This window comes from Somniosus microcephalus, chromosome 8, assembly GCF_052327205.1.
Source record: "Somniosus microcephalus isolate GS21.2 chromosome 8, FLI_Smic_1.0, whole genome shotgun sequence".
NCBI lineage: Eukaryota > Metazoa > Chordata > Chondrichthyes > Squaliformes > Somniosidae > Somniosus > Somniosus microcephalus.
The window spans coordinates 72,117,724-72,140,391 of record NC_140994.1 but is presented as its reverse complement, the minus strand read 5'-3'; the positions used below and the strand labels follow the sequence as shown (position 1 = coordinate 72,140,391).

At 43.6% G+C, this 22,668-nt stretch overlaps 1 protein-coding gene across 1 annotated transcript in view; it reads right to left on the bottom strand.

Annotated features, from left to right (window-relative positions):
* Positions 1-22,233, bottom strand: part of sgms1b (sphingomyelin synthase 1b) — a 94,989-nt gene extending 72,756 nt beyond the window's left edge. Inside the window, exons 1-2 of the mRNA XM_085994877.1 lie at positions 22,122-22,233; positions 1,842-1,909 (exon numbers count right to left, since the gene is read on the bottom strand). The gene's annotated coding sequence lies outside the window, so the exon portion shown is untranslated. The remainder of the gene's footprint in view (positions 1-1,841; positions 1,910-22,121) is intronic.
* Positions 22,234-22,668: the final 435 nt, after the last annotated feature.

Here is a 22,668-nt window from a genome sequence, read left to right as displayed (position 1 = left end):
TGGATGGAACAGGCTGATGTAGCAATAAAACAAGCTCACACTGTATACAAGGAGATGCATCAGACAGCCAGGAGTGAAGTTCTTTAGGAGGCTGCAGCTTGTTGAGGATTTAAAAGTAAGAAACTGATCCCAAATTAAATTAGTGGAGTCAAAATATTGAAAAATTGGAATGATCACCAAGTGGAAAGAAAAAAATCTCCCCCAAGATCAACATAAATGCCCAACTACTGACTTCAGGCAGTGCACTAACTTATCATACGGTTTGATGTAGACTGGGAACCCTCCAGTAAATACACTGCTTGTTTACCTTGGAGAAAAAAAATGAAGCCAATCAAAGACCTTTTAATAAAATAGGGAGTCAAAACATTTTTGAAGAATGACGCAATCCACAAAACAGGGAGCCAGCTCTGACAAATGGCACAGGCCCAACAACGATGGGCTTGAAAATTATTTATGGGAATACCTTAAAAAAGTAACACCGTTAGCATAAGTAAAGGTACCAGATGTAGTGATCTGAAGGCTATAAATCAAGGCCAACTAAGTCCGATTAGCTTGACAACCTTTTGCCCTGAATTTTCAATTTGGATAATTAACCTATTATGCTGCAGCATGGGGTTATAGAGTGCACTGCTAACTAGTGCGCTGTGTCAATGAACTTGCTACGTAGAACTTGATTGTCACTTTCGACAGTGATTTTACATTGGTCACAGCACACTCAATTTGTGGCTTGTAATTCTGTCACGTAGTGTTCAGCATAGTTCACTTAAAGGGGTCGCAACCTTCCTGAAAGATGATAAAGAAAACTTCTATTTGGTGTTTCTACATAAGTAGCATGAATTGCACGTCAACTGCGGCATCATGCAAAATAGATTACTAAATTATAATTGATTTTTTTTTACAATGTAATTTTTACAGAACACAATGGTTCACTAAGAGTCAAAACTACACAGCCAAATGCATTCAAGTGTCAAGATAACCACCACAGGACCTACTGGTCCTGTTTGATCAGGGTACAGCACTTAAACCCAACTACAGCAGTTTACACAGCTGTTACTGAGGCTTTCTTTCACCCACACGTGCTTCAGGAAACCTCATGGCCATTGGTGTAATAAATTCTATTTTGTGAGAGCCACAAATATCTCTCTACATCCACATTGGAGTATCCAAGACTAGAAGCATCTCACGGCTGAAGAGGGGGGAGATGCAGCTCACACCTACTGGGTATTAAAATACGCATCTTGTTCAATAATCCTCAGTGAAAGTAATAATCACACAATTTTAATTAAGAGGAAAATCTACAGCTGAAATGACAGAAACAACCAATATGAACAGATCACAAGATAAACAAAAGGCCAGATTGTGTGTAATGGAAATACAAACATACATTTTATTGGAAGATTACTACAAATGTATTTTGTACTAGTGTTCTAAACTGAAAGAAAGCAAAGTAGATTTTCAGTGTTTTTCAACACTATCTAACTTAACAAGAGGTCAGGCACTGAGACCCAATAAAATAATCCAGTGTCACCCAATCCACCATATTGCTTGGGGGGGGGGGGGGGGGGAAACAGTTGAAACCCACTTTATGCCAGCTCACTAGTTTCAGTTCTGTAAGGACAGTGGAGTTTTATGTAAAAAAACAAAAAAGGTTCAAACAATGGGTAGGTTAACTTGTTTAAAGGACCAATTGGAAACCAGTGCGAATTAGTAGCCATTGAAATATTCACTGTTCTGTTAAATGGAAAGATGATCTTTTGGTCCCCAAAACTTTAGAATTACAACACCGGGCTAAGAAAAGCAAAATAAATGTATGTGATTACAGAGAAAGTATTGCAACCTACCAAATTGATGTGTCACTTTTCAAGCTTATCATGAAACCACAGTTGATTAAGGCTCAGGGGGGAGATTTCTGAAAAACAAAGGTTTTCAAATCATTATCAGTACATGAACGGAGCAGATGTGGTATTAAACCAAGAAAGAATCTCCACAACAGCATTTTGTAGGTGATGGAAAAGTTACCAACATGATGTCTGCAAGTCTCAAAATCCTGTGGTGTAAAAAATCCTCTCTGCCCGCCGCCCGCCACCACCCCCCCCACCTCGCAATTCTTTTGCACTGATTCAACAAATGTTACCTTTATTAACCAACCTAAACTCTGCACTACAAAATCCACCACAAAGTTCTCTTGCATCCAAGCAGAAAGGTTTATTTATTAACAGGGTGGTTAATAATAAACCAATCTAGATCAGTATCCCTGTTAACTCTTGTGCAAGTAAATGAACTCAAAAAGGATCTTTGAATTTAACATTTTTCATATTTTTTTCCTGTACTTGACTCGTAACAAATGTAGTTTAGATTTTTCTGTGCGCAAATGAGCTGTTGCATTCCCATACATTACAACAGTGACTATACGTCAAAATACTTCATTGGCTGTGAAGCACTTTGGGACATCCTGAGATCTTGAAAGGTGCGTGTTTAATGCAAGTTCTTTCTTCAACATAATGTAGTTTAGATTTTACCACTAAAGTCCAATGCAATGTGCACTGGGTGCTTAAAACCACTCCTTACATAGGAACAAAAGAAAGTACCGGAACAAAAAGGACTGCAGTCCATCTGGCCGGTCCCAAAGATGAATACTCTCAGCTGTCCACTACATATCTTTCCAATTATCCTGTAATTTCCCCCCACACTATCTGCCTCTACGGCTTCTCTGGGCAGGCCATTCACTTGCATTACAAATTATAATACTGACAGTAATCTGTTAAAATCAGAAAGCCATTACATCTGAACTGTGCGCGCAACATCCTGCTTCTAAACTTGAGACGGTGTCTCCTTGTTCCAGAGCTTGTGGCAATATCTTGACATTAAGCAGGGTTCAATTTATCTATTCCCTCAAGAATCTTGAACATCTTCCGAGTCAACAAACTGTGGCTAATGAACTTCTCCTTATAGTTCAGATGTCTTAAGCTGGTTATCAGTTTGGTTGCCCAGCACTGTGTCCAATGTCTGAATATCCTTGAATAGAATTATACACCATAGTCCAGGTGTGGCCACACCAGTGCCTTGTACAGACTCATGTACAACTCTTGGGGGATCCATGCTCTATCCTTTGGACTATACATTGAAGATGTTGTAATCTTTTGTTAATGCTACTGCACAACACACTGTTGGTTTCAGTGAACTACTCACCAGAACCCTGTTCTGTGTAGCCTAGAGCCATTTAGTTTATACACTCTTACACTTCACGTGGACCAATGAAAGGTAACCAGCCATTCATCAATGCAGCTTCTGAACTATCCAGCTCCCTTTGCGTGCGCACACACACACACGCACGTCTGGGGGGATAATCAGAAGGGCTGGTGGTGGAGAAGATCGGAAGGGTCAGGGAGTGGGGGGGCTGATTGTGGGAGGTGGGTGAAGCAGGTAAACTGGATCTAGCAAGTGGACAGGCACTTACCTCCTGAATCCAGCAGTCCTCGCCTCCCTTTAACCAATGCGTTTCCCAAGGTCCAGGAAACCTGGCCGGCCAAGGTTAAAATGGTGGTTAATTCTGAGGCACGCAGCCTCATTATAATATTTAAATGACCAATCTGCCTCCTCGCCCCACCCCCGTTAAAACCAGAAATGGGCAGGTTTCAGATTTTTTTTTCCAACATGCCACCTGACCCAAACCCACCCATTTTTGAGAGTTAAAATTCCCCCCATAGTTATCCATATTGTCAAAAACTAATTCTCCACACACTTTCCTGCTGTATCAATGTCTGCCTGTGAACTGTCATCTATCAGCCCCTGGTCTGTACCACAGCCTCGATCTTCTCCACCTCAATCACACCATTCTCCCTCGTTAAATCTGCTCGGTTTGGTCTCCTCTTGCTTTATTAGTTTGAAATCACACCCCCACTGCCTCATTTACCCACTCTACCAGAACGCCGGTACTGCTCCAATGCTTCGTTCTGCCAGAGTACTTGTCGCAATGTCCTAAGAATCTGAAGCCTTTTATACCAGCTTTCTAGCTACGAATTGACATGCAAAAGACTTAACCACCCCCTCCCTCCCACCCCCCAAACTGGTCCAGTGTGTGGCAGGAGTAATCCCAAGATTACTACCTTCAAGGTTTTGCACTTGAATCTGAAACCCAAATTCTCTGAGCATCCTATTCTTTCTTGGGTCATTATGTGAACCACAAGTTCTGACTCGTTTCCCTCCCTTCTCTAGTAATGAGGACTTTTAAGACAAATGTGTTGTGAATTATAAGCTATTAATTGCTCATTTTATTTTCTTAAAGATCAGATGTGTGATCTTAAGATCAAATTTATTTATCTCATTTAATTAGCAGCATTCTCTCTCTGGCATGAAAGTAACAGCTTGCTCCATTGTATAGATTTTTGTTATGATTGACAGACATGTGAAGTATTCATATTGAAGAATAAAATTGTATTTGGGATATTTGTGAATTGCACACCTGAAGTATTAAATATTACTAGAACTCCCATGACATTGCTCATAGGCAGAATAGGACCTAGTGTGCATTAGGTTTATCAAAAATTCTAAACAACGCAGTTGCATCAGATTTTTTATTTAGTGGCTTAAACTATATAAAAGTTGAAAAGAAATTGAAATTTTATTTGTTTTCTGCCACTCATACCATTGCAATTTCTGCTTGGGTCCAAGTACATTCAAGATACTGTACTACCATAGGAGCAGTTAAAAGCTGCATCTCTAATCATACATCCACTCATACACACAATTTCTCCACACGCCCCAGTCCTTTGATATCTAGTTGTCGCATGACATCGTCGCTCCCAAGCAGCACAGTGAAAACTCCTCCCATGATACACATGCACAATTTATCAGCAGCTGGAAATTTCAGCACTTGGAGCCAGGTGAAATTTCCAGATCAAGCCTTAGGCTCCAGATAGATGGGCAGGCTTATGTGGGCAAAGGCATTTTCAATATTAACCAGCCAACACATGGGTTCTATATATAGCACAAGACATACTGAAGTTGTAACATTCATTTTATGTAGAAGATAAAACAAGAGCTAATCCAGTCATAAATTGGGTTAAATCTCAAATATTCTCATATCTAATCTAATCAAAATTGTTTATGTACACTCTGTCCTTTAAAAACTATCCTTAAAACGGCACCATTTTCTTTGCTGGGCCAATAAGAAAAAAATAATCAATGTGACAGGTAAAAATTGGATTTAACTTGCAGAGTACCCAGGGTTCACTCCACAGTATACAGTAATTCAGAGGGCTCTTGAAAGAATATCTAAAGCTGGTAGATGATAGCATGCTGTGTGGCAAAGTTAGCCGTTTGGGAAGAGGAGTAAATTGAGATCTAAACAACTGGGAAAAATTGCAAACTACATTTAATATGGAGAAAAGCAATGCACACTGGCACTAAAAAGCAAATTTGTGTACAAAATGAAGGCGAGAGACAATTATGTATGTGCAATATCTAGCTAGTAAAATGCATCATCATAGTGTGGGACAAAAATTGCAACGGCAATATTAGAAAGAACTTCCATTTATGATCTCGGGACGTCCCAAAGTGCTTCACAGCCAATTACAGCAAGTACATATACATGTAGCAGTGTCTAAGGAAGCAAGACTTCAAATTCACTTAGTAAAATTGCAGTGTATTTTTGCAATCACTGATCAACAACATATTTAAGACAGTATCTAGAAGCAGTGAAAAGGATTACTAGACAGGCAGAGATGACACCAGGTTTAAGAGTGCTGAACTACAATGGCAGTCGAAGGAATTAAGTCAATTCTCAGGTGGAGGAAAAGATAAAAGGGGCACAACCTTTTAAAAAATATATATAAATGGCAAGAATCAGTAACATGGATGTTCACATATGTACAAATAGAAGAGAACTAACAGACATACAAGTTAATTATATGCCAGCAAACTACCTAACGCAGTAAATGAGCAACTCACTTGAAACATTTAAACATAGAAGATAGGAGCAGGAGTAGGTCATTCGGCCCTTCGAGCCTGCTCCGCCATTCAACGAGATCATGGCTGATCATCCAAACCCTAGCACCCGGTCCCTACACCGACAGCCATCCCACCCAAGCCCTATCCCCATAACCCCACGTATTTAATCCCCCCTAACACTAAGGGCCAATTTTTTTTTATCATGGCCAATCAACCTAACCCGCACATCTTTGGACTGTGGGAGGAAACCGGAGCACCCGGAGAAAACCCACGCAAACACGGGGAGAATGTGCAAACTCCACACAGACAGTCACCCGAGGCCGGATTTGAACCCGGGTCCCTGGCGCTGTGAGGCAACAGTGCTAACCACTATGCCACCGTGCTGTCACAATTTCCAGTTGAGAGAGCAGGATGGTATAGTTCGGTAGGGAATATGCCACACCTAGTCTTGAAATACGACTAGGATGGCACAACAATCAGACGTGCTTGAATGGTCTTTCCTCCTTCACATATCCTTATTTTCTTTCAACTGATTTTTGTGCCTTTACTCTTACTGCAAGTTCAGCCCTGTAGTAGCACATTATAAACGTTCTGCACCAAAACAAATGCATTCTACATTGAACACTTCTACCAACCGGAAACCAAAATACAAGACAGTATGACTGAGGTTTTGATTGTCACAATCCAATGGTAATGAATGGCTATCAGGTTTATGTACTGCAGTAAACAAACAAAGGAAGCCCAATACAATAGCAAAATACTGCGGATGCTGGAAATCCGAAACAACAGAAAATGCTGGAAAAACTCAGCAGGCCAGGCAGCATCCGTGGAGAGAGAAACAGAGTTAACGTTTCAGGTCGAAGACCTTTCATCAGAACTGGAAAAAAGCAGGAAATGGAAAGCAAGTGTAGTCCAATAAAGGAAGCCCAATGTTCATTTTCAAAGATTCAAGTTTACTTAATGATAAATGTAGCGGTCGTATTAGAAATGAACTAAAATGCCCTTATGTACTCAACATTCATTCTGCAGAGAGACACTGACAAAAAACTGGATCAATTTAAAGGGTATTACTCCAGAGCTACACTTCATTTATAAAAGAGCGAAATATTGCCAACACATTTCCTGTGACACTGCTCATGGTGAGTCAGAGGTCACATTGTTGTAGGTGTTTGGAGGGAGGGGCAGAGAAGGGTTGCTCAGTTCTGGTGAGAGAACAAGGGAACACAATCTTAAAATTAGAGCTAGGCTGTTTAGGAATAAAATCAGGAGGTATTTTCCAACCCCTACAAAAAGTGACTACACTTCAAAAGTAATTTATTGGCTGCAAAGTGCTTTGGGATTTCCCGAGGATGTGAAAGGCATGATAGAAATGCAAGATCTTTCTTTGAGATATAACCCTTTCCCATCACCAAGAACCTCGCTAGTGCTGGAAGTAAAAGCATTTAAAAAGTTCAACACTGTGCTCTGGTCACTGACGTGGTATTTTTACCCATCATTAGGTATTGAATGGGTTGGTAACTGCCATGGAGCCAAAGATTCCTAGTACGATAGCAAAAAACTGCGGATGCTGGAAATCCGAAATAACAACAGAAAATGCTGGAAGAACTCAGCAGGCCAGGCAACATCCGTGGAGAGAGAAATAGAGTCAACGTTTCAGGTCGCAACCCTTCGTCAGGACTGAAAAAACACAGGAAATGAAACAGATTAAAAGGCCAGTTTGGGGGCTGGGAAATGGGGATGAAAGAAGAGAGAAGTGAAGAGACATTAAGAGGTATTCAAAATGAGACGAGATGGTGATAGGACTAGTAAAGAGATAAAAGACGGCTCTAGATTAGGTGTGAAATGCGCTGGCAGAATGAGAGACAGCTGCCATGTGGGAGAAAAAAGGGGAAAGGGCACAAAACAAAAGGTGTGGATAAAAAATGTAAAAATGTAATGGGGGCCGAGATTATGATCTGAAATTGTTGAACTCGATATTGCGCCCTGAAGGCTGTAAAGTGCCTGATCGGACGACGAGGTGCTGTTCCTCGAGCTTACGCTGGGTTTCCGTGGAACAATGCAAGAGCCCGAGTACGGTGTGGTCTGAGTGGGAATGGGGCGGTGAATTAAAATGACAGGGGACCGGAAGCTCGGGGTCACCTGTACGGACTGAACGGAGGTGTTCCGCAAAGCGGCCACCCAATCTGCGTTTGGTCTCCCCAATGTAGAGGAGACCACATCGTGAGCAGCGAATACAGTATACTAGATTGCAAGAAGTACAAGTAAATCACTGTTTCACCTGGAAGGGGTGTACTTCTTACAATCTAGTATACTGTATTCGCTGCTCACAATGTGGTCTCCTCTACATTGGGGAGACCAAACGCAGATTGGGTGACCGCTTTGCGGAACACCTCCGTTCAGTCCGTAAGGGTGACCCCCGAGCTTCCGGTCGCCTGTCATTTTAATTCACCGCCCCATTCCCACTCAGACCTCACCGTACTCGGGCTCTTTCATTGTTCCACGGAAACCCAGCGTAAGCTCGAGGAACAGCACCTCATCTTCCGATTAGGCACTTTACAGCCTTCCGGACTCAATATCGAGTTCAACAATTTCAGATCATAACCTCGGCCCCATTAGACTTCTATATATATTTTTTTATCCACACCTTTGTTTTGTGCCCTTCACCCTTTTTTTCTCTCCCACATGGCAGCTGTCTCTCATTCTGCCAGCGCATTTCACACCTAATCTAGAGCCGTCTTTTGTCTCCACTAGTCCTATCACCATCTCGTCTCGTTTTGAATACCTCTTAATGTCTCTTCACTTCTCTTTTGTTCTTTTATCTCCATTTCCCAGCCCCCAAACTGGCCTTTTAATTTGTTTCATTTCCTGTGTTTTTTCAGTCCTGACGAAGGGTTTCGATCTGAAACGTTGACTCTATTTCTCTCTCCACGGATGTTGCCTGGCCTGCTGAGTTTTTCCAGCATTTTCTGTTGTTATTCCACAAAGATTCCGGTTTGATCCAGAGCTGAATTTCAAATCCCATCCATACGTCCAACCCTGCCCACCCAACCCCACCAAGCCGGCAATCAATGAAATTTCATAAATCATTGAACCGATGAAAACTTTGGCACTTCTGCAGTAATAACGCTGTTAAATTCCCCACTAAGTTAGACCCAAAGGGATTAGACATAGCTGGGGTTTTAATAGCGTATTGACTGCTAAACAAAGGTTAAGGGCCTGGAAAATTAAATTTAATTTTGTCCAGTGTGAAATTTCTCCATTTTAATAAAAACACTTTTTTTTTTAAAGAATGTTTTGGAAAAAAACTTTTTTTTAATTTTTTTTTTTAAGTTTGTGCATCTTTATTTTATGTTTGTCTTTTCCCCGTATGAGAACCCCAATCTTTCCTTTGCTCTCCAACTATTTTAAAGTTAGAATTTTAAGGACTTACCCACTTCCTTGTTCGCTGCCTGAGAATACAGCCTTTTGATTGGCTGCTTAGACAGCCTGTTGGCATCACAGCACTTTGCACAAGGCGATCTTCATTAAGGTCCGTTGAATTGAATTCAAGGTCATAAGACCCAAAGTTCTCGACACAGAGATTGCGAGATCCCTGTGCGGAGAGTACTTCGGGGCCAGCAGTGAACACCTGCGCTTCACTGCTGACCCCAAATTCATGGCCATAATCTTAAGACTTGACTTCTCAAATACCCTTCTCACTGGCTTCCAGAGGTTCATCTGCTTGTTCAAAACTTCACAGTCAACATCCTATCCCACACTAAGGCCGAGATTTTGCGGGGGGTTAGCGGGCAGGATCGGTGCCGAGTCGGGTGGGAAAATGTTTTTTTTTTTTTGGACAGCGGGTTGGGAACATGCGGTCAACCTGACGTAACGTGCATTTCCTGATGTCGGGTCGGTCAATGCTGAGCAAGCCGCGGCGGGGAACAAATTAAAATCATTAACATCTAGTTGACAGATGTTTAACAACAACAACTTGTATTTATATAGTGCCTTTAACATAGTAGAACATCCCAAGGCGGTTCACAGGAGTATTATAAGACAAAAAATGACACCGAGCCACATAAGGAGAAATATGGGCAGGTGACCAAAAGCTTAGAGCATCGCAGTGGGAGCGAGCGTCTTAAAGGAGGAGATCTGGTAGAGAGGCAGAGAAGTTTAGAGAGGGAATTACAGAGCTTAGTGCCTTGGCCAATGAAGATCGAGGATGCGCAAGAGGCCAGAATTGGAAGAGCGCAGAGATCTTGGAGGGCTGTAGGAGGTTATTGGGATAGGGAGGGATAAGACAATGGAGGGATTTGAAAACAAGGATGAGAATTTTTTTTTAAATATATAAAATCGAGGCATTGCTGGACCGGGAGCCAATTAAAGCCAGCAAGCAAAGGGGTAATGGGTAAACAGAACTTTGTGCACAGGATTACATAGGATATACGGCACAGAAACTGGCCATTCGGCCCAACCAGTCCATGCTGGCGATGATGCTCCACTCGAGCCTCCTCCTGTCTTTCCTCATCTAAATGCATCAGCATAACCCTCTATTCCCTTCTCCCTCATATACTTGTCTAGCCTCCCCTTAAATGCATTTATACTATTTGCTTCAGCCACTCCCTGTGGTAGAGTTTTCCACATTCTCGCCACTCTGGGTAAAGAGGTTTCTTCCGAATTCCCTATTGGGTTCCTTGGTGACTATCCTATATTGATGGTCTCCAGTTATGCTCTTCCCCACAAGTGGAAACATTCTCTCTGTATCCACTCTATCAAAACCTTTCATAATTTTAAAGACCTCTAGGAGGTCACCCCTCAGCCTGCTTTTTTCCCCAAAAGAGAGACCCAGCCTGTTCATCCTTTCCTGATATGTATACCCTCGCAGTACTGGCATCATCCTTGTAAATCTTCGCTGCACCTTCTCCAGTGCCTCTATATCCTTTTTATAATATGGTGACCAGAACTGTACACAGTACTCGAAGTGTGGTATAACCAAGGTTCGATACAGGTTTAGCATAACTTCCCTATTTTTCAATTCTATACCTCTAGAAATTAACCCCAGTGCTTGGTTTGCTTTTTAATGGCCTTGCTAACCTGTGTCGCAACTTTTAGTGATTTGTGTATTTGTACTCCAAGATCCCTTTGTTCCCCACCTAGACTCACGCCCTCCAGGTAATAAGTGACCTCCCTATTCTTCCTACCAAAATGTAATACCTCACATTTATCTGTGTTGAACTTCATTTGCTAATTATATGCCCATTCTACAAGTTTATTAATGTCCTCCTGTAACTTGTTGCAGTCCTACTCAATATTGACGACACCACCCCCCCCACACAAATTTGGTGTCATCTGCAAATTTAGAAATTGTGTTTTTGATTCCAAAGTCTAAATCGTTCATATAAATTGTGAACAACATTGGTCCCAGCACTGATCCTTGTGGAATACCACTACCCACCTTCTGCCACTGTGAATAGCTAGCTTTTACCCCTCGTCTCTGCTTTCTGTCTTTAAACCAGCTAGCAATCCATTCTACTACTTACCCCGTCTCCACATTCTCTGACCTTGGTCAAAGAGGTAGGTTTTAAGGAGCGTCATAAAAGGAGGAAAGAGAGGTAGCGAGGCAGAGAGGTTTAGGCAGGGAATTCCAGAGCTTAGGGTCTAGGCAACAGAAGGCACGATCACCAATGGTGGAGCGATTATAAATCAGGGATGCTCAAGAGGGCAGAATTAGAGAAGCGCAGATAACTCCGGGGGGGGGGGGGGGGGGGGGTGGTTGTGGTTGGAGGAGATTACAGAGATAGGGAGGGCAAAGGCCATGGAGGGATTTGAAAACAAGGATGAGAATTTTTAAATCAAGGTGTTGCTTAACCGGTCTGCGAGCACAAGGGTGACGGGTGAACAGGACTTAGAATCATAGAATGATTACAGCACAGAAGGAGGCCAGTCGGCCTGTCGAGCCTGTTAAGTCTGTGGGTTGTATTATAAATAATCACAGACTCCACTGTTAACAAAATAAAACACGTCTTTACTATTCAGAGGCTCGGGCGATTCTGCCCTAGTTAACGTATCACAACCCTTATATACTGGTGTGGTCACTATCGGTATTACAGTATACATGAGCCAATAGATAGTGCCACCCTAAAGTAGTGCTCTTAAAGGCGAACGGTTACATTCTATAGTTCCCTTAAAGGTAAACGGTTACATACACAACACTCCTCCCTTCCTAGCTTATTACTTACAGAATCCCGTTAAACATACAATCTTCAACTTTATATAAACAGTTTGCAGATATACTCTCGATGGAGTCAACGTCATATAACAATTTACAGATATACTCTCAATGGAGTCAACGTCATATAACAGTTTACAAACATACTCTCAGTGGAATCAGTTTACAGGTTCAGTCTCTGTGGGAACAGTTCATAAATTCAGTCTCTGGTATTAATTCGTTCCAGACAGCATCCTCCATAGCCTTTTTTTTTTTTTTTAACAGCTTGTACTTTCGTCCTGTTGAACCAGCAGTGCGGACTTATACAACCCACTGGCTGTCTTGATAATGTCCCTGGATTTTTTTTACAAATTTAGCACCTTTCGTAGTGTTCGGACTGAGGTAGTAGAAGTAATAATATTTTAAACAGTTATTATTTTCTGCTTCTTCTTTTTCTTTTCTGCCTTTTTGAAACTCTTCGAGCTCTTTTCCCGGCTGCCATCTGTAGCGCCACCAACTCTCTATGTTCCTTAGACCTTAAGTGCTTCCTCAGGATTTCAGCACTTTGGGAGTTCCCATCACAATTTGGGCAGACCACATCCTCATAACATTCGGTATCACTCAACAGGTCAAAACCCTTCTTCAAGCAACCATATTCATCCTGCTCTTCCTCGGATGTCTGCCCTTCCTTCCCTCCTGGCCTCATTTGTGCATTCAATCCTTTCCCTTCCTTCAGGGATTTCGTTATCAGGCTATTTAATCCTTCTACTGAAGTAGCTGTTTCCCCATTCTCCTGTTCCCCTGGACGTAATTCAGCGTACTCCTCCATTTCATCCATCATTTTCTCCAATGCTTTCATCTTCTCTTCCTCTTGTACTTTGGCTTCCAGTGCTTGGAGAAGTTGCGCCTCGATGCTCTCTAGCTCATGTTCAGGGCCCATTCCCAGTTGAAACTGTTCTTCAAGTCGGTCAACCTCGGTAATTGCCGCCTCATATTTGTCTTGGGCTTCCTTCCATATTTTTATGAGTTCTGCCATGTCTTTCACCTCTACATCCTCATCTATGTATGGAACTTCTACCGATGAGTCTGTCTTGGCCCTGAGCTCCTCAAGAATTTCCTGCAGCCTTTGGACTTCTTGCTCATGTTCAACCTTTAGTTGCTCATATACTTCCAACGAAACTAGCTTTTCGGAGGTTGCTGAGTTAACCCCCTCCAGAATTGTAGTCTGGGCCTGTTCATACTGTTTTTTCAACTTCTCGCACTCTGCTTGTAAGGAGTCGTAGAGAAGAACTGGAATAAAATCCTGGCTTCCTGAAGATTCCTCTTCATTTGTTTCTTTCGCAATTTCCTGTTGGAGTTCAGCCAAGGCTGCTATGCTATCTGCCTCTCGAAGTCTCACTGCCATCAACTCTTCTTTATTCTTGCAGTCCATCTCAGCCATTTCCTGTTTACTTTCATTTAACTGAGTGAGTAGTCCCTTATTTTGGGCTGAGAGATATTGCACCTTCTCATGTAGACCCTTGCACTCCTTCTCTGCTTGACATAGCTGATTACCGCTGATTTGGTTCTGCGTTTCAAGTTCCAACATCCTTTGCTTAGCTTCTTTCAGTTTCGCCCCTATAAGCTCCTCTTGCAACATGGCCACATTATTCTCATCAGGTAAAGAAGCGTTTCTCTTTTCCATGTCCAAGATTTGTTTCTGCATCTCCTTAAGAGCACCCTGTGATTCAACTTCTCTTAACTTTGCCTGCACTAGCTCCGTCTCTAATTGCAGAACAAAATCCTCAGTGCAGCGTGATTTGCCCTTCTGCTGTATCTCTAGATCATGCAAATATTCTAACCCCTGAACATCATCAGGGAGATGTGATCGGTAATTGGTCACGATGGCTCTATGGTCGCTCTCTGCTTGAGCCAGTAGGTTCTGTTGTCTTTCCAGACTCTCCCATTCGGTGTCATAGAACTTTTTCATTGTTTTCATCTCTTGTACGAGGCGGTAACTTAATTGTTCTAATTGTTGTTGTACTTTGAAATAGCGTTGAGTTCGAGCCCGGTGTTCCTCCGTAATGCATATGTCTGTAGCTTGAACAGACTCAGAATTCTCTGTCTTTATGCACGCCATCGATTTTCCAACCTTAGTCTGTGAGTTAATGTTAACCTTGTTTTTCATACATAAGCTGGACTTATCGTCTTCCGGCTCAGAGTCTGAGCTGCTTGTCTGCACCGAGTCCTCACTCGTCATTGCTTGTCGGTAGTGCCATTCCATGTCTATTTTCTTGATCCACTCCCGTCCTAGAAGTGGTGGTCCTCCCTCAGGTAGTACGTACAAATTCATTCTTGGGTGTACTTTACCCCCATCTCTCACCTTGACTCTTATTTTCCCCATGGGGTATACGCGATGCCCCGTGTATGTCTGTAATACGAACTTGGTATTTCTTAAGGGTATGTGAGAGAATAGTCGGTGGTAGTCCTTTTGGTTGATGACTGATACAGCTGATCCCGTGTCCAGCTCCATTCGTACTTGGACTCCAGCTATTTTTAGTGTGACCCAGATCGTCTGTAGATCAGTTACTTCACCCACATTGTGGATTCTCAGACTATCCAACTCCTGGCTGTTTGGGTCTGAGTCTGAATTTTGTTCGTCTGAACTCTTTTCAGCCACCTGATGCACCTTGTTGTACTTTTCTTGTGGTGGTGGCTTCCTTTGTTTGTTGGTCTTCTTTCTGGACCTGCATACCTTCGCGATGTGACCCAGTTTGCCACATTTCCTGCACTCTTGATTCTTAAACCAGCACTGATTCTGGTCGTGCGTTGTCTTTCCACAACGGTAGCATTTGGAAATGCTTGCAGTCATTTGGTCCACCCCGAGTGCCGCCGCCTTTAGCTGCATTTCCGCCGTCCCTTTCGCTGCGGCTTCGTGCGATGAAGCTATGAGGACAGCCCTGTCCAGTGTGAGGTCGTTTTCTTCCAGAAGTCGCTTCTGCGTTCCTTCTTTAGCCAAGCCGCATACGAACTTGTCCCGCAGCGCCTCTGTCAAATTCCCTCCAAACTGGCAGTATTTCGCTAGCTTACGCAGTTCGACTAAGTATTCCGCATTGCTTTCATCTTGCCTCTGGGTTCTGGCGTAAAATTTAAATCGTTCAGCCAGCATCAACGGTGTGGGGTTCAAGTGATCCTTCAACACTGTTACGATCTCTTCGAAGGTCTGGTCCACTGGTTTAACTGGTGCTATTAGATGTTTCAAGAGCCCGTATGTTTTTGCTCCCATCGAATTTAACAAAGTTATTGCCTTGTCGTATATGGCTACGCAATATATTCCTATGCGTTCCCCATACGTGGCCCTGTCTTCTATTTCAGCATTAAAATCATTAATATTTCCTCGCTTAGGCATCTTCTTCTCTTTCCGAGAACAGCACAAGTATTTCTTTACTTATTATTAATTTTCTTCTCTTCTTGAGAACACCACAAGTATTGCTTTACTTATTTCTTGTTTCTGAAAATTCTAATTAATTTTCTAAGATGGCGGTTTCCCGCTTCTGCCTTCTTCCCCAGCGGTTTTCCCGTGAAAAATGGCGGCTTTCCCGCGCTTCTCGCTCTCCCCGCCCACTTCAATGGCGGTTTTCCCACGCTTGACGGTCTTCGCCCGTCCCCCGACGCTGTCTTTCAGCCCGAGTGCGGCTCTTATCAGCGGATGCGATCGATGGCCCGCTGCGCCTCGCACTTGAAAGCGGGCCCCGGCCTCTGGCTCACCCGCTCGCGCGGATCTTGCTCGCTCCCTCCCGGGCTCTGGCTTACCCGCTCGCGCGTTTCACCGCGGCTCTTATCAGGGATTGCGATCGCCCTTATCTCCCGATCGGTGGCACTGTCTTTGCAGCCAACGCTGCGGCTTACCCACGAGGTTATGGAGGCTTCAGGGTCCTAATGCCTGTCGCTTCCAGCCTGTCGGTTCCAGACTGGTGAGGATTGAAACCTCTCTTCAACGTCCTGTCTTCGGACGAAGCCGCCGTGGAACAACTGCCGCAGGGTTCGAATCCTGACTCGTCGCCAATGTTAAGTCTGTGGGTTGTATTATAAATAATCACAGACTCCACTGTTAACAAAATAAAACACGTCTTTACTATTCAGAGGCTCGGGCGATTCTGCCCTAGTTAACGTATCACAACCCTTATATACTGGTGTGGTCACTATCGGTATTACAGTATACATGAGCCAATAGATAGTGCCACCCTAAAGTAGTGCTCTTAAAGGCGAACGGTTACATTCTATAGTTCCCTTAAAGGTAAACGGTTACATACACAACAGAGCCCGTGCCGGCTCTCTGCAAGAGCACTTCAGCTAGTCCCACTCCCCCACAGCCCTGCAAATTTTTTCCCCTCAGATACTTATCCAATTCCCTTTTGACAGCCACGATTGAGTCTGCCTCCAGCACCCTTTCACAGGCAGTGCATTCCAGATCCTAACCACTCGCTGCGTAAAAAGGTTTTCCTCATGTCGCCCTTGGTTCTTTTGCCAGTCACCTTGAATCTGTCCCCTCTGGTTCTCAACCTTTCTGCCAATGGGAACAGTTTCTCTCTATCTACTCTGTCAAGACCCATGATTTTGAATACCTCCATCAAATCTCCTCTCAACCTTCTCTGCTCTAAGGAGAACAACCCCAGCTTCTCCAGTCTATCCACATAGCTGAAGTTCCTCATTCCTGGAATCATTCCCGTAAATCTTTTCTGCACCCTCTCGAAGGCCTTCACATCCTTCCTAAAGTGCAGTGCCCAGAATTGGACACAATTCTCCAGTTGAGGCCGAACCAGTATTTTATAAAGGTTCATCATAACCTCCTTGCTTTTTGTACTCTATGCCTCTATTTATGAAGCCCAGGATCCCATGTGCTTTTTTAAATCGCTTTCTCAACCTATCCAGCCACCTTCAACGATTTGTGCACACATACCCCCTAGTCTCTCTGTTCATGTACCCCCTTTAGGATTGTACCCTTTAGTTTATATTGCCTCTCCTTGTTCTTCCTACCAGAATGCATCACTTCGCACTTTTCTGCATTAAATTTCATCTTCCCATTTCACCAGCCTGTCTATGTCTACTTGAAGTCCATCACTATCCTCCTCACTGTTCACTATACCTCCAAGTTTAGTGTCATCTGCAAATTTTGAAATTGTGCCCTGTACACCCAAGTCCAAGTCATTAATATACATCAAGAAAAGCAGAGGTCCTAGTACCAACCCCTGGGGAACACCACTGTATACCTTCCTCCAGTCCAAAAAACCATTCACCACTACTCTGTTTCCTGTCACTTAGCCAATTTTGTATCCATGCTGCCACTGTCCCTTTTATTCCATTGACTTCAACTTTATGGGTAAGCTTATTATGTCGCACTTTATCCAACGCCTTTTGGAAGTCCATATACACCACGTCAACTGCACTGCCCTCATCAACCCTCTCTGTTACCTCATCAAAAAACTCAATCAAGTTAGTTAAACACAATTTGCCTTTAACAAGTCAGTGTTGGCTTTCCTTAATTAATCCAACTTGTCCAAGTGACTTAACTTTGTCCCTGATTATCGCCTTTAACAAGTCAGTGTTGGCTTTCCTTAATTAATCCAACTTGTCCAAGTGACTTAACTTTGTCCCTGATTATCGCCTTTAACAAGTCAGTGTTGGCTTTCCTTAATTAATCCAACTTGTCCAAGTGACTTAACTTTGTCCCTGATTATCGTTTCCAAAAGCTTCCCTACTACCGAGGTTAAACTGACTGGCCTGCAGTTGCTGGGTTTATCCTTGCACCCTTTTCTGAACAAGGGTGTAACATTTGCAATGCTCCAGTCTTGTGGCACCCTGTATCTAAGCAGGATTGGAAGATTATGGCGAGTACTTCCACAATTTCCTCCTTAACCTCCCTCAGCATCCGATCCGGTCCTGGTGACTTATCAACTTTAAGTTCAGACAGCCTTTCTCATACCTCCTCTATCAATTTTTATCGCATTCAGCATCTCCACTACCTCCTCTTTCACCGTGACTTTGGCAGCATCTTCTTCCTTAGTGAAGACAGATGCAAAGTACTCATTTAGTGCTTCAGCCATGCCCTCTGCCTCCATGCGTAGGTCTCCTTTTTGGGCCCAAATCGGCCCCACCCCTCCTCTTACTACCCAGTTATTATTTATATGCCTATAGAAGACTTTTGAATTCCCTTATGTATTAGCTGCCAATCTATTCTCTTGGTGCGAGTTAGGACACGGGCAGCCGAGTTTTGGAGGACTTCAAATTTACATAGGGTAGAATGTGGGAGGCCAGCCAGGAGTGCGTTGGAATAGTCACGTCTAGAGGCAACAAAGGCATGGATGAGGGTTTCAGCAGCGGATGAACTGAGGCAAGGGCGAAGACCAGCGATAATACGAAGGTGGAAATAGGCGGTCTTAGTTATGTCACGGATATGTGGTTGGAAGCTCATTTCAGGGTCAAATATGACACTAAGGTTGTGAACAGTGTGGTTCAGCCTCAGACAGATGTTAGAGATAGGGATGGAGTCAGCGGCTAGAGAAATGAGTTTGTGGCGGGGACAGAAATCAACGGCTTCAGTCTTCCCACTATTTAATCGGAGAAAATTTCTGCTCATCCAGAACTGGATGTCAGACAAGCAGACTGACAATTTAGAGACCGTGGAGGGGGTCGAGAGAAGTGTTGGTGAGGTAGAGCTGGGTGTCGTCAGCGTACATGTGGAAACTGACGCTGTGCTTTTGGATGTGGCATGTAGATGAGAATTAGGAGGGGGCCAAGGATAGATCCTTGGGGGACAGCAGAGCTAACGATGCGGGAGCAGGAAGAGAAGCCATTGCAGGCGATTCTCTGGCTATGATTAGCTAGATAAGAGCTGAACCAGGCGAGTGCAGTCTTTTTTAACTTACCTTTTGACTTTAACTGCATGACTATGGGAACCACACTGTTCAGGGATCACGGCTGTCAGCCTGAGGCATGAGTTCAGTGGCCATTGCTCCACTTGATTACTTGACAGCTTCAAATGTACAGTAAAAGCTCCCACCTGACAGATCATTTTCTTCAGCCACAAGCTGTTTCTCAGTCCACTTCCAGCACAGATTCTGCAGGCTTTCCACTCCATCTACTCTCCCCTCATTGAAAGAACTCTCTCACCATTGACAGATTGCTCGTCATCTCTACTTCAACTGCCAAATATTCCTTCAACATGGGTGTCCTTTATACTGTCTCACCTTGGTCCTCAGAATCCGACCACGATCAGCCCAAACACCAGCAGCACCAACACCACCAACCGTCTCTGCAATCACCTGATGCTGCACTGGACAGAGGGCATCAGCACCTGAGCACATTGCTGCCCAGGAGGCCAGGGATGGCCTCACCATGGCCAGATTTACTTCACTTGACACTGTAAACCCTGGCTGCCACGTGATACGCCAGGTTGGCACCACCTCACACCAACATCATAAAGCATCTGTACAATGTCCAAGCCATTCCTTTCACACTCATCACCATTGCTGGGTTGGGGGGGGGGGGGGGGGGGTACCCTTATGTCTCACCATTCACTGCAACTCACTAAGCCACTTCCAAAGGTGCACACAAATCTGTCCAAGAATAGAAAGTGTTGAAAATAAAGGTTTCAATGTTTGACAAGTTGACAACACATTAACAGAAACTTTACATGAACATTGGATGAAACACTCAAGTAGCTACCCTTGTGTGTTGTTAGTTGGTATGATTGCACTGGGATGAGCGTGAGTGTGAGGTGTGGCTAGTGAGATAGGGATGTGATAATGTAGATAGAAAGGAATGGGTGGAGGTGCAAGGTAAGTTGGTGTGAGTAAGGATGTGCAGGAGTAGGGTAGGGAAGGCAGAGTGATGGGGATGTGATGAGAGGCACAGGAAAATGAAGGCGAGTGTGACTTTCTACTAACGTTTCGTGATCTAATGAGATCATTGAAAGGTTTGCGCCATTGCACCCAGGTCCTCCTGACGACATCCCTACTTGTGACCTCCTATGCAATGTGCAACCAGGCTGTGTTGGTCTCCTGGGGAGGTGTCTTCCGCCCATCACAAGGGAAGAAAGACCTCCCTGTGTGCTGTGACTCCCTCCATAAGCATATGGAGGGAGTCATGGGAGAACCTGGGTGCAACTCTACACTTCTGTGCAGTGATTGTCAGTGTTTGCAGTATTTCAATGCTGTAGAACATTGACAGCGCAAACATCAAAAGTAAGGTGGCCATGGTCCCTTAAAGGAAACCGGCTCAAGACGCATCATGAATGACGTCGCCAGATCCACCTCCTCCTAATTGGGCCGGCAAACGCGCTTGGCAAGCTTAACAAGCCCCATTAAGGGAAAGTCATTTTCCACAGTGGGATGGAGCCAGCAGCGGGGCCGTGACCCGCCACCGACATCGCTCGCTCCGGACCCACCGAGGGAAGGAAAATCTCGGCCTAATAAAAATCCAAATTGCAGTCTTTCTTTTCCTGACAAAACTCAGCTCCAAAGATTTGTGTGCATATTTGTGAATCCAGCAAGGAACGTACAGCAAACAGTGTGTGCTAATATCATGTAAAAGGAGTGTGGTACAGCAGGTAATTTCAGGGTTTTTCCCCCCCCTCAGTATGACATTTTGTGTGTTACATTAATTCACCACCATAAAGAATCCAGGAATTTATCAGTGGAAATTAGTGAACAGTAATGTTAATTATGCCTAAATAAAATCCACTGACACAAACAGGCTAGGTCAGTAGGCCCGGACTCTATAGAAAGAACTTGCACTTGTATAGCCATTCAACATGTCCCCAAGGTGATTTATAGCCAATGACTTACTTTTGAAGTACAGTTACTGTTGTTATGCAGGCAAATGTAGAAGCCAATATGCACAAAGCAAGATAAATAACTTGCATTTTATATAGCGCCTTTCACTACCTCAGGACGTCCCAAATTACCTTGCAGCCAATAAATTACTTTTGAAGTGAAGTCACTGTTGTTGTGTAGGAAAACAGCTGTGAAGTAAATGACCAATTAAACAGTTTTAGTGCTGTTGGTTTGAGGTATAAATATTGGCCAGGACACCAGGAGCACTCCCCTGCTCTTCTTCGATCTTTTATATCCACCCGAGAGGGCAAACAGGATCTTGGTTTAACATCTCATCCGAAAGAGGGAACCGCCAACAGTGCAGCACTCCTTCGGTAGTGCACGGAGATATCAGTCTATCGTCGAGTTTGCTCAGAGTCAACTTTGGATCAGAGGTGATAGTGCTACTAACTGAACAGAGGGATCTACAAGTGCAGATACAGAGATCTTTGAAGAATTGATAGAAAAAAAGGGCAAATAGGATTATAGTATATTAGTGTAGGAACATTGAATACAAAAGCAAGGTGACAATGGGCAATCTGCAGAAGACATTAGTTAGGGCACAGTTTGAGTACTATGTGCATCCATTATAAAAGTATTCAGGTATCTCAGGTTTAGATGCAGATTAAAGGTTCAACCATGTGCCTCCCTCCCAACCTCAGAAAAACACTCCACCAGTGTGGCATTTTTTCCCTCATTTCCCACACCAAGCTTCTCCCCACCTCAACCCCATATAGCCTCTCTGATGCATGAAATATGCAATGAAAAAAGTTACTGACAGCAGCCCAATTTAAAAATAAATGCAGGTTATGCCATAAAGCTCTACCGCTCCAAGTCTTTTACCAAGGATAAGCTACAGTCTATCTTAATTTAAAGAGTTAAGCACCAAATTACCTCTTTGCTGTGTTATTTACATTGCGTAATTTTAAGTTTTGGATCATTTCATTTCTAATTTAAAACTTTCAGCACGAAAACAGACTCTGAATTACCAGGAATACACTGCCCAATGCTTATATTGTATCCAGCCATCACAAAGTTCAAAACTAAATTTCAGCAATCCTGTGGCACAGCTTTCCAGAACATGAAGCTTAATTACTATAATAAGTTTCTTAGTGAGTCAGACTTCATACCAGAAAGGGACCCGGGTTCGAATCCGGCCTCGGGTGACTGTCTGTGTGGAGTTTGCACATTCTCCCCGTGTTTGCGTGGGTTTTCTCCGGGTGCTCCGGTTTCCTCCCACAGTCCAAAGATGTGCGGGTGAGGTTGATTGGCTATGATAAAAATTGACCCTTAGTGTTAGGGGGATTAAATACGTGGGGTTACGGGGATAGGGTGGGATATGTGTTGGTGTAGGGGTTACGGGGATCAGGTGGGATATGTGTCGGTGCAGGCTCGATGGGCCGAAATGGCCTCTATCTGTACTGTGAGGTTTCTGTGATTTCTGTGATTCTGTGACGACCCTGCTGGTTTTACTGTGTGCTATATGCGACAAAGCGCTAATCTTCATAACATGGTGGCATTATCAAATAGGGAGTATCTACTGGGTCTATAAGATTTTTACACCTCGCTACACTTGATGGGCAGGTTTAACTTGAGCCAGTCAGCTACAAGCAAAAAAGAAACCAAACAAGGCAAATAAGACATTCCAGAATATCCCTTGGCAAAAAATAGGGTAGA